The sequence below is a fragment of the Zeus faber genome, assembly GCF_960531495.2.
Source record: "Zeus faber genome assembly, chromosome: 1".
Classification (NCBI taxonomy): domain Eukaryota; kingdom Metazoa; phylum Chordata; class Actinopteri; order Zeiformes; family Zeidae; genus Zeus; species Zeus faber.
Window position 1 is genome coordinate 29,511,569 of NC_137193.1, and position 11,548 is coordinate 29,523,116.

Consider the following 11,548-nt stretch of genomic DNA (forward strand, 5'->3'; position numbering starts at 1 on the left):
AGATGGAGATGAAACTGAGTGCTACACATGCAGAATGTGTGAACGACATTTGCATGTGATTTTTGAAGTGTGTCTGTAGGCCTGCCAATTAGCACGTGTGTATGTGTGTGTGTGTGTGTGTGTGTGTGTGCGTGTGTGTGTGTGTGTGCGTGTGTGTGTGTGTGCGTGTGTGTCTGTGTGTGTGTGTGTGTGTGTGTGTGTGTGTGTGTGTGTGTGTGTGTGTGTGTGTGAATGTGCGTTGTCTCCTCCAGGGCTGTATTTAGGTCTGCTTTGGCTACATGGTGTTGCTGTGGAACAGTGACTAACATCTGCGAGTTATGAGTCACACGCTGGCAGACGGGCCGCTTAAACGCTGCTGTTGACAAAAACGTGAACGCCAGCCTCTCTGTGCACTTCCAGTTCCAGAACGTCTCTGCCGTCCCTCACGGTGTATTTTTCAAGTCAAGTCGCGTTTAAGAGATTATTTGTCACATACATATATGCGGTGAAATGTCATGACACCCGATGATAACGCACAATAAGCTCTAAAAATACCAACAATACTAAAATGTGCGTAATCGACACGAGGTGCTCCCCCAGGCCGCAAGGGGCGGTGCTACAATTTCGATTCTGGGTTCTATAATTATATAACAGAATTAATTGTCTGTGTTGTATTAAATATACATTTAAATCCTCCTGAATAAAATTTACACAGGGAATATCAGACACCAAAAGTTCAACAAGGGCCAGAGAATCTAATTGACACACAGTCTGCCAACCACCCAAAATCTGCATTCTTGTTTTAACACAACGCAATCTTACAAAGCTCAATAACGAAGAAAATAAGATATTATTTTTTATGAATAATATTTATTATTATTTATTTATATTATTTTTACAAGTTTTATAATAATATAATTTATAAATATTTTTTTTAAAGAAGGAAAAATAAATAAAAACTACAAAATGGGAATCCTAACAAAAAATATATAGTCCACCTGTAGTACACTGCAGTGCGCTTTTTTTTTTTTTTTTATTACCATTTTTAATTTTCCTTTCTTCTTGACGCCTATTTACAAGTTTGGACAATCGTTGTTTTGTTTTTAAGACCATTTGATACAGTACACTTTCTGCTTACACAACAGAAAATTCTACAGAGACACAACGGGAAATTCAATACGTCAGCCTTGTCTGTCTGTGAGTTACCCTGCTGCGGGGGAGCGGAGCTGGTGGGACTTCCTGCTCGAATGATTGACAGTCCCTATCCATCCCCCCCGGATCCGTCTCTCCCTGCTTCTGAGCCCACGTATGTAATACTGTCACATCCGATCGATCGTCGTCAGGGTGATGTATTTGGGGCTGGCGCAGTAAAGTATTTACAGGTTACATTCAGGTCGTGATAAGGTGCATTCCAAAGCCCCAGGTATCTTATCGGCGTGCATAGGCACCATAATGATGCCATAGGCAACAATTATACAGGTTTAAGATTCAGACTGTTCATATTTAGGTATTACATGCTCATATATCCCTTTGGACTTCGTAGTCAAGTAGGCCTACACTAAAAAAAAATCATTGGATAGGAGTCATTGGATCAACTTAAAAAATGCCTTAATCTGATAAGACTACATTTTTAGGTTTCCTCGACTTATAATGTGCATTTTCATTTCTAAATTTTCAGTTGGAAACAACTAAAAAATATTAGTTTACCCAATGAAAGCACTTTATTTATTTATTTTTTACTTTGATCCAATGACTCAAATCCTATGTGGTCTTTAGTTTCGAGTTGTAACGGTGCAGCTCACTGAGTGCCGTTTCCACAAAGCCACTCAATCGGGCTGCGGCTAGAGAGTCAGCGATATAGGCCCTGGCGTGAGATTATCCCACTTGATGTGACGCACTGGGGCAACTGTGTCATGTGCGATAAGAAATGACAAATGTGAAACAAGGAACATTTGTGTCCATAATGTCTTCAGATTTATCGGGGCTGCAGTAGTTAAACATTATCTTTATTTCACCAATGTCAATTTAAAGTCACTCCGGGGGGAATAAGAGAGAGAGGGAGAGGGGGAGACTTAACGTGACCCTCACCTAATCAAAAGTTTGCATTGTGCAAAAGTTATTTTCCCCAGCGCCATTGTCTGAAACCCATCACGGGACTTGGCACAGTCAAACACATCGTCTCTCATTTTTGCAATCGCCATTGGTTTGCTGAGCATTAAAAATGTTAATTGGAAAAAAAAATTTAAAGAGAGAAAATATCACATTACCCATCCCTTCTCCTCCAGTCACAGGCTGTCAAAATGCAATATTCCAAATTAGATTGTATTTGGATAATCTTTTGAACTGTAATAGGTTTCCAGCCACCAGGCATATTACTATTGGCACATCATTATTAAACAAAAGTGACACCGAACCATCACTTTGCAGGCGGCTCAAGATAAACGTTCAGCACCGTGCAAATAATATTAGTTCTGCTTCCAGAGTCACCGGCTTATCTCTGGGATGCTATATTGGGTTCATATCCCTGTCGGCTGGCGGAGGCCTTCTGACGGAAGTGTCTAAATTTATGAGTAGCCCACATGTGTGAGTTGCATGTATGAATAGGCTGTGCTGTCCGTGTGTGTGTGTGTGTATGTGTGTGTGTGTGTGTGCTCATGTGTAACGTGTGTCACGCATTAGCGCTTTAATATGTAAGTTGTGTGTGTGTGTGTGTGTGTGTGTGTGTGTGTGTGTGTGTGTGTGTGTGTGTGTGTGGGTGGATGATCTGGATACATTCATATGTAAATAAGCCTGTGTACATCTCTGTGTGTGTGTGTGTGTGTGTGTGTGTGTGTGTGTGTGTGTGTGTGTGTGTGTGTGTGTGTGTGTGTGTGTGTGTGTGTGTGTGTGTGTGTGTGTGTGTGTGCGCGCAGACGGGGCTCGTATCATGGCATATTGAGATCCGCCACTGTTGGTTACCCTCAGACAACCGTAATTACGGCCGCTGTGAAAAGGATGGACGCTCGCACGACGCCAGGGGGATTCACGCGGCTCCCCCCTCCAGCCCCGGTGACAGGGGCCTGCGGTGGCAATAGGACGGGCGCTGTCCGCTTGGCACCGGTGGGAGGAAAAAAACAGACGGCGCTAACTCAAAATGATAGATTGGATGTGAACGCTCCCTCTAATCAGCTTGACAAAAAAAAGTGCTCACCTGTTTAAATCCAATTCATGTGCATATACAGCCTGCGTAGGCCTACCATGCATAGTAACGGGCGCAGTATTTAATGCTCTGCTGCTGCATCTGGGGCTGTAGAATGGTGTAAATCGGGGATATTCAACCGCATTTTGATGGGGGCCACGTTTTTTTCTGACATGCTACCGGCTCAGGGGCCTAAAGAACACTTGGTAAAACAAAGATAAAGAACATGTTAAATCACCTTGATATCCTTTGAATTATTTCCAAAATTTCAAAGGAGCTCAGCTAGCTGATCCCCTCTGCAGCCATGCATTGACCTAACACAGTTAGAATGAAGTCCGTTGCTATCTCAGCATTGGGCACACAGGGATCGAATTGGTTTCTGTGGTGGACAAAGGGGCGTGTGGTCAAGCGCCGGCTGCGGACGAGAGCACAGTTCCTTTTTACCGCGACCGCCAAGCTGCCCTTAAATCGGCCCAATCAGCGCCGTCCGACTCAAGGCAGGGAGTTTTCTTAACGTTTTGTTTTGTCTTACAGAGGAGATCGGCGCACAGGCTCGTGAGCAGCCCAGCAGAGGAGCACGATTCCTCCTGTGCCGAGAGGACTATTACTAACCCCGAATATTGTAAGACTCCTCGGTTATCTATATAATTGTGGCCTGCGTGCCACATATTGAAATGGACAATAAAACTCTCGCCATGTCGGCGCACCGCGGCCTGAAAGACTCTGCCTCCCTCCCTAAACCCTTACCTGTGGGAAGAGACCCCCACAAGTGCCCTTTGTCCGCCGCAGTATCCATCTTCTCTTCTGAATCTGGGTAAGAGAGACAAAAAGCAAATTTTTCCAAAAGTATCCCTTGAAAAAAAAACGGATACACTACAGACAATATTCTATAGGTTTTGGCTTTTTAGGTTTTTGGAAACAGCTGTTATTGCAAAGTGACGGGAAACATCCAATCTGTCCATTTTGTTCATTCCTATCAGCTACATATTGGGGCCAGATGATTACGTTAATGTTAAATGAAACACAATACAAGTTAAGACAAAGTAATAACATTTTTTGTTGCTCCACGATGTTGCAACTTTTGTAAAACCTGAAAAACACACATTTTAAATCACAACTTTATCCGGATACGTGCTGAGTGCATGCTCGTCCTCCGTAATTAGTCAACAAGAAACCAATCTGTACTGTGATGACCCTACTCCTCCTCCTCCTCCTCCTCCACCTCTTCCTCTTCTTCTTCAGAGACTCCAATCAGCTTTCCAGGAAGCTGTTCTCTTCTCCCCTGTTGCAGTTGCATCTGCACCATATCACAATGGAAGGCGGCCAACTGAATAGGCAACGTTGTGATCCATTTTCTGAGGGACTCACCTTGAACTCACTACCACCCCCCCCCCCCACGGACTCAGAAACAGCGGGGCCCCCGGTGGATGAAGGGTCCATATTCCATACAGGCTCAAGCAGGAAAGAATATTTGAGCGACACTGTTGTATTTCTATGTGGGGGAGCCTCTCGGAAAGCCACTCAGATGGCGTGTGACAGGCGGAGCTGCTATGCAGACAGTGTATCTGATACAATTGCATGCTGCTGGCTTATAAACATCAATCAACCGTTTCTATCCCTCGCTTGTCCAAAGCCCATCATTGTGCACGTAGGAGAGCCTTCAAAGGGTTGAATGAAATTAACCTGATATTTGATTGTCATTTCTGTGAAGATACTGGGATACAAAATACACTCTTTGCCCAAATTGGGTACGGCCTAACGGTCTAATGAGACTAATCCGTGCAGTGATTTACTGTAGTCGACCCTTTTTAGGCTGAAGACAAATCTTTCAATCCCGTGTCAATCAAGTTCAACCCCATCGCCTTTTATTTCTAACCTGACCGCATTCACACACAGAGCTGTCTCTTCCTCAAATTCTTTTGAGCAGCGTGTGAAACAATGTTATCTGCCGCCGGAAGGGTCAGCGGCAAAATACGGATGTAATTATGTAATTATGGAGAGTGGCGGAAATGACTGGAACTAAAATGGAAATGAAAGCCATGAATCCATAGTGGGGTGGTGGTGGTGGTGGTGGGGGGGGGGGCACTGTGACAGGCTGTGACAAATGCCACAAAAAAAAATCGATGAATATAATCATTATTTCATCGGGAAGTCACATTGAGGATAAGATGGACCAGAGACACCTCGGTGAACCTTGGCAGTTGTAATGGTTGTCATAGCTTGATAGTCAACTGAGCCATTTGGAGCTGGTTTATGGAGATTTATGACGGCGCTGCCTGAGGTCCTCTGCTTAAGCGTAGCAACGTATATTATATACTTAAAATATATTATGGATGATAAATCGCAAACAACACAGTTGAGTCACACGTTAAGGAACCAGTGCATTTAATTAAGCAGGAAGATTCACATAGTTCCAAAACGATTTATTTCCCATTTCAGATAATGGGGATTGAGGTAATCGTAATAGCAAGGATTTATCTATCGATATAAAAATATACATACGTAAAGATAGAGTATGTTAACCATGACTATCCAACCTTTCCATATAACTCATGAAAATCATTGTGATAATTACTATTAATAAAAAAAATAATAAAACTATCAAGTAGCACTCAATGAAGTGCCGATCAGCCACAATCCAATGCGATCCCACAGAAGAGCGACTGTAGCACAAATTGCTGAAAAAGTTAATGCTGCTATGATAGAAAGGTGTCACAACACACAGTGCATCACAGCTTGCTGTGTGTGGGGCTGTGTAGCAGACTGGTCAGAGTGTCCATGCTGACCCCTGTCCTCCACTGAAAGCACCTACAATGGGCATGTGAGCGCCAGAACTGGACCATGGAGCAATGGAAGAAGGTGGCCTGGTCTGATGAATCACGTTTTCTTCTACATCATGTGGATGGCTGGGGTTAGGGTCCGATCCGATCGAGCATCTGTGGGATGTTCTGGAACAACAAGCCCGATCCCTGGGGGCCCCACCTCGCAACAGACAGGACTTAAAGGATCAGCTGCTAACGTCTTGGTGCCAGATACCACAGGACACCTTCAGGTCTTGTGGAGCCCGTGCCTCCACGGGTCAGAGCTGTGTTGGCAGCACGAGGGGGACCTACACAGTATTAGTGGTTATTAGTGGCGGTTTAATGTTGATGTTGATCACTGTGGGTTGTGCAATGCTTTTTGATTCCGACCTTTAGATGTGGACTTTGAAGGAAAGTCTGATTCCTACGTATGTATGACACTGGGCGGGTGAAAGTGGGAGTAGTGGCAGTATGAGTCATTAAAGTCAACGTGGAAATCATTTCTGGCTGTCACGTCAGTGCGTTACTTCGTTGAATCGCTCCCAACTTTCCCTGATAACTTTACCTGATTTTGGATCACGGATTTTGGAATGTGACACTGTGATATCCTTACTATATCTTGACTTTGACCCTCGCCTGAACTGTTTTTTCGGATTTTAGAACGTGGACTTTGTCTTGACTGGTGCTCGGCTAGCGCTAGTTAGCCTTTTAGCCTCGCATATTGCTAACTATGCAATGATATCGATGCCTACCTCCTCGGACTGTGAGAACTGTTTGCGCCTGGTCGACAGACTCGGCGCTCCTGAGAAGTCGGTGTCATCCACAGCCTGCAAGTGGATGTGAAGAAAAAGAATGAACTGTTTGTGCGTCTGACCTCCATCGCCAGCGCTCAGGCAAGGAACATTTCCTGCACCATGTCCTCTGCTGTGATCAGACCGGACTTTGACCCCACTGTCCCTTGGCCCTTGTCCCTTGATCCATTCTGGCTGTGGATCAGTCGGGTCCATCCGACGCCCTACCGGCTGTGATAGAGACATCCTCCGAGGCGGCTGCGGAAGACAGTCGCGCGAGCAGTTTCACCCTGCTGGTCGTTGGGTCATCCATGGTCCGTCATGTCCAGATCAACAGGTGCCGCACTTCCTGCCACCCAGGCGCAGGTGTCAATGACATTAACATCACCATCCCACAGCTGCTTGACCATCACCTGTCAGTCTCTGCTGTTGTGGTGCATGTGGGCGCCAACGACTCCTTAAGGCGGCAATCAGAGAAACTTAGAGAAGATTTTGTCGGCCTCACGAACGGTGTTTGTAATACGAACAGTGCAATGTGCCCGGCCCACTGCCCCCCGCCCGTTTCAGCGACATAAAGTTTAGCCGATTGCGGCAGCTGCACATCTGGCATCCCCCACACGGAAAACTTCCCCACCTTCTACAATAGACTGGATCTTTTTAAGGACGGACGCCTCCATCCAAACCATAAAGGATCCCGTCCACTTTCCAGTAACATTGGACTCACACTGCTCTCCTGCAACGCATTCACCTCCTAACGGTCGGCGAGTCCCGCAACACCCATTCACTATACAGTCACCTCCTCCATCCCCTACTCCTGCAGCCCACTCAGCTCTTCTAAACAGGACTGTTTTGCCTTCCACCATAACCACCATCATTTCCCTCCGTAGACCTATGATAGCACGCTCATTATCACGCCCCCTTAAGGCTAATCATAACAATATAATTTGAGTTCCTAAACAACCCCTGTTACCTTCTGCTGCCGCCATCTGCAAACCTGTGAACGTTGGTCTTTTAAACATCAGAGCTCGAAATAACAAATCCCTTTTATGACATGATGTTATTACTTTTAATAATTTGAATCTTTTTATCATCACAGAGACCTGGTTAAGTCAGGGAGACTCCAGTGGCCTTATTGATGGATTTTACATTGCTCCACCAACCCAGGCTCTCAGGCAGGGAAGGGGTGGCCGGCACTCCCAATTCACATGGCAGTTTTTCATCATTTGAACATCTTGGTTTAATGCTTAATTCTAAGGACCTGTGATAAATTTTTATAGTTTATAGACCACCGAGACCAAATTATGTTTTTAACCAAGAATTTGCTGAGTTGTTATCTCAATCTATGTCAAATTATGACAAAATTCTGGTTTTAGGTGATTTTAACATGCCTAACCCTATGTCTGCGGCCCCAGCCACACTTTTATTACTGATATTATGGATGTTCTTGACTCTTTTAACCTCACTCAAGCGGTACCAGAACCTACAGATAACTCTTTTAACCTACACACAAGGGCCACACCTTTGACTTTGTACTGTGCAGTGGTCTCAGCCCTGAAAACATTGAGACAAAGGATATCTGAATGTCGGATCACAAAGTGGTTTTATTCAGTGTGGTCTTATCCCAATTTTTTTTTAATCACTCACCACAACACTGTCTGCCCCTTCTTTGTCAGCCAGTAAGTTTTCTGATCTTTTCAATGCTGCTGCTTCGCTGCTGCTTAATTGCCTTTTATCCATATTTTAACACAGAGGAGCTCGTCTCCCATTTTAATAACACACGTCTGAGTGCCCTGGACTCTGTCGCCCCTTTCAAGGACAGAAAGTCCAATAAAACATGGATGAATCCACCCAGGACCTAAAGAGAGAATGTACCTGAAAGGAACAGAGATGAAAAAACGGTGGTTTCAACGTATTTAATGAGTTCTGAAACTACGATATGCACAATTATCAAATGGCAGTTAAAGAAGCGGGAGCAGCTCTAAGCTGATTGTTTCAAACCATTGCAACCCCAGAATTTTATTAATGCTAATAGACTCTGTCATCATCCCTTCCCCCTGCTATCCCTTCCCCTTACTCAGGCCTCACCAGAAATGGTGAGGCCTTGTTTCTTTCCGTTGTTAAAGAAACCAAACCTTGATCTCTCTGTTCTTCACAATTTTAGGCCAATTTCTAAACTTCCATTTCTTTCAAAGGTTTTGGAGACGGTGGTATCAACCCAGCTTTTGGCTTTTATTTTTCTACTGTTCACTCCCCCAAAAATTCTACCAGTCAAATTGAGAGTGGCCTTGGCGCTCTGTCCACAAATATTACACCTGTTGCTAGAAACTTGGGAGTACATTCTGTCTGTGACCTAAACTTTGAACAACAAATTAAAAAGATTCCTTCAACTGAGAACCATTTCAAGAATCAAACCAACACTATCACACAGCGACCTGTGTGATATATGGGCCAATGACATACAAGGCGATATCAGGGGTGTATAATACATAGATTATAACAATAATAATTCAATATAATAGTGCCACAACAGACAGAACAAGCCTCAAGAGAGATGTGAGTCAAACCAGTTACAGGCAGAATCATTCATACCAAGGGAAAGCAAATTATTTAGTAAAATGCTACGATTCCAAACAGTTCCTGTATTATGACGAGGGGGAGAATATTGTTAAGTTAAGTTGTGAATTAACCAGTGATTCCAGAGTGGGCGGGCAGGATATCTTACATATAGCAGAGTGAAGATTTAGGGCACTGGTGTCATCCCCTGAGCTGCTTTCCGTATTAAGGGAACTTTACCAGTCACCATCAGTCACCATCAAATAAATAAAGTAATATTGTAATGACAGAGTCAGAAAATGGTCTTTCCTGTGAGCGGGAAAAGCTGCTGCTGAGATGATGGCACGCGGCCGGTGAAGCACAATTTTGGTGTTTTGGGAGTTATTTCCACGCTAAATAGAAAACATCAAGATAATCTTCTTCCTTATACATCTGCTTATGACTGTTCCATGTTCTGTAAAGGCGGAGCACAAAGCAGCAAAAGCCTGATCCGCAGTACGTCCGAGCCCTCACAGCTCTGGCAGAGAAGACATCCAAAGTTCTCAACGCCGCCGCGAGAGAGGGAGCCTCATAAGAAAGGCGCTTGATGTATTTCTTAGGCCCTTGACACAAGCCAGGGGTCATTTCTGATATAAAGCGCACCGATGAAGATAGCGTTCTAAACCCGACGGCGAGAACTTCCCAACTCCAGATGCGGGTTTGTCTGGCTGGGGGGGGGGGTTGGCGTTTCCAGCCTGGCCCGGGACCAGAGCTGGAGACGGGCGGCTGACTGGTGCGAGCCGGTTCCAGGCCTCCTGTGCAGCGGTGGAGGCGGCTGCGAGGCTCCAGGATGCCGCTGCTATCTTTTTGTGCTGTGCCTCGGAGGCAGAGGGAGGACGGGCGGGGAGAGAGAGAGAGACTCAATGAGCAATTTATATGAGCTCAACAAAGCTCTTTCTCTGGACCCTGGAGGCAGGTCTTAATTGTTAGACGCACTATCTCCACTCCTCCACCCCCCCCCCCTCTTTCTTTGACTGTATTTTTTCCTCCTCTCCCTCTCTTTTAGCCCCCCCCCCCCAACACACACACACACACACACACACACACACACACACACACACACACACACACACACACACACACACACACACACACACACACACACACACACACACACACACACACACACACACACACACACACACACCGCCTCCAGCTATGAGGAATTGGATTTGGAGCAGAACGATCCATTTAGTGTCTGTCCTCCATCTCTAACCCCCCTTCCACACCTCCTCTTTACTCACACTCCTCTCTCTCCCGCTCCCTCTCTCTCATCAAAGTCCAGGCTTAATCTCTCTATTTTTACCTGAAGGAATGAAAGGAAGGGATGAGGTAATGCTTTCGCCTGTCCATCAGGTGGCTGCTGATGCGTGGGCCTGCTGGTAAAACGCACAGAGCTGGCGCCCCCGTGCGGTGGTTGGAGGAACCGCGCACCCTGGCTCGGCGCTCACCTCCGAACAGGCAACGACTTGCACGATCAGACGCTGTAAAGATAATAGTGATAAAACTCGCACCGCAGCTTATTCAAAAAAAAAAAAAAAATAAAAAAAATAAAAAAAAATCTTCAGGCTAGTTTAGCTTGGGAGTGGAAATGGGACCGTAACTCAAAACTGTAGAAATCCGTGAGTTCACCAGGTTCAGACGGTGGAAAAAAAAAAAAAAAAAAAAAAACCTCAACCCGTCAAGAAGGGTTTAGGAAACGTTATGAGGGCAGAGCTCCCCCTGGTGGATCAAAACGAGGACGACACAGCCGCATGATTGCAAGCTTTTTTTTTATTTTTTGAAAACAAAAGGCGAGGAGTTCTCTTTAAAAAAAAAAAAAAAAAAGGTTTTTTTTGGTAGAATTGCATTCAAAAAGAAATAAAATAAATGTTTCATGAAAAAAAAACAGGTTCCTTCGCAAGAACCTACGTCACAAATGAAAGGAACGTGTCCATAGTAAACATCCAGCATATATATAAATATATGGATATATATAGATAGAGAGAGAGATAGAGAGCCTGCCTAAATTTAAGATGCATGTGTGGCCATTATGGTTTTTTGTTTATTTTCCAGGTGTTATGATGTGAAAACAATAGGCCGGTGTTTCCACTGTTTTCAAACGAACTAAAAGATGATGACGGGGGGGGAAAAAAAAATGGATGCAACGCTTTCTTGAAGGAAAAGAAACTGTAAAAACAGAAGTAACATTATGCCATCTATTCTGA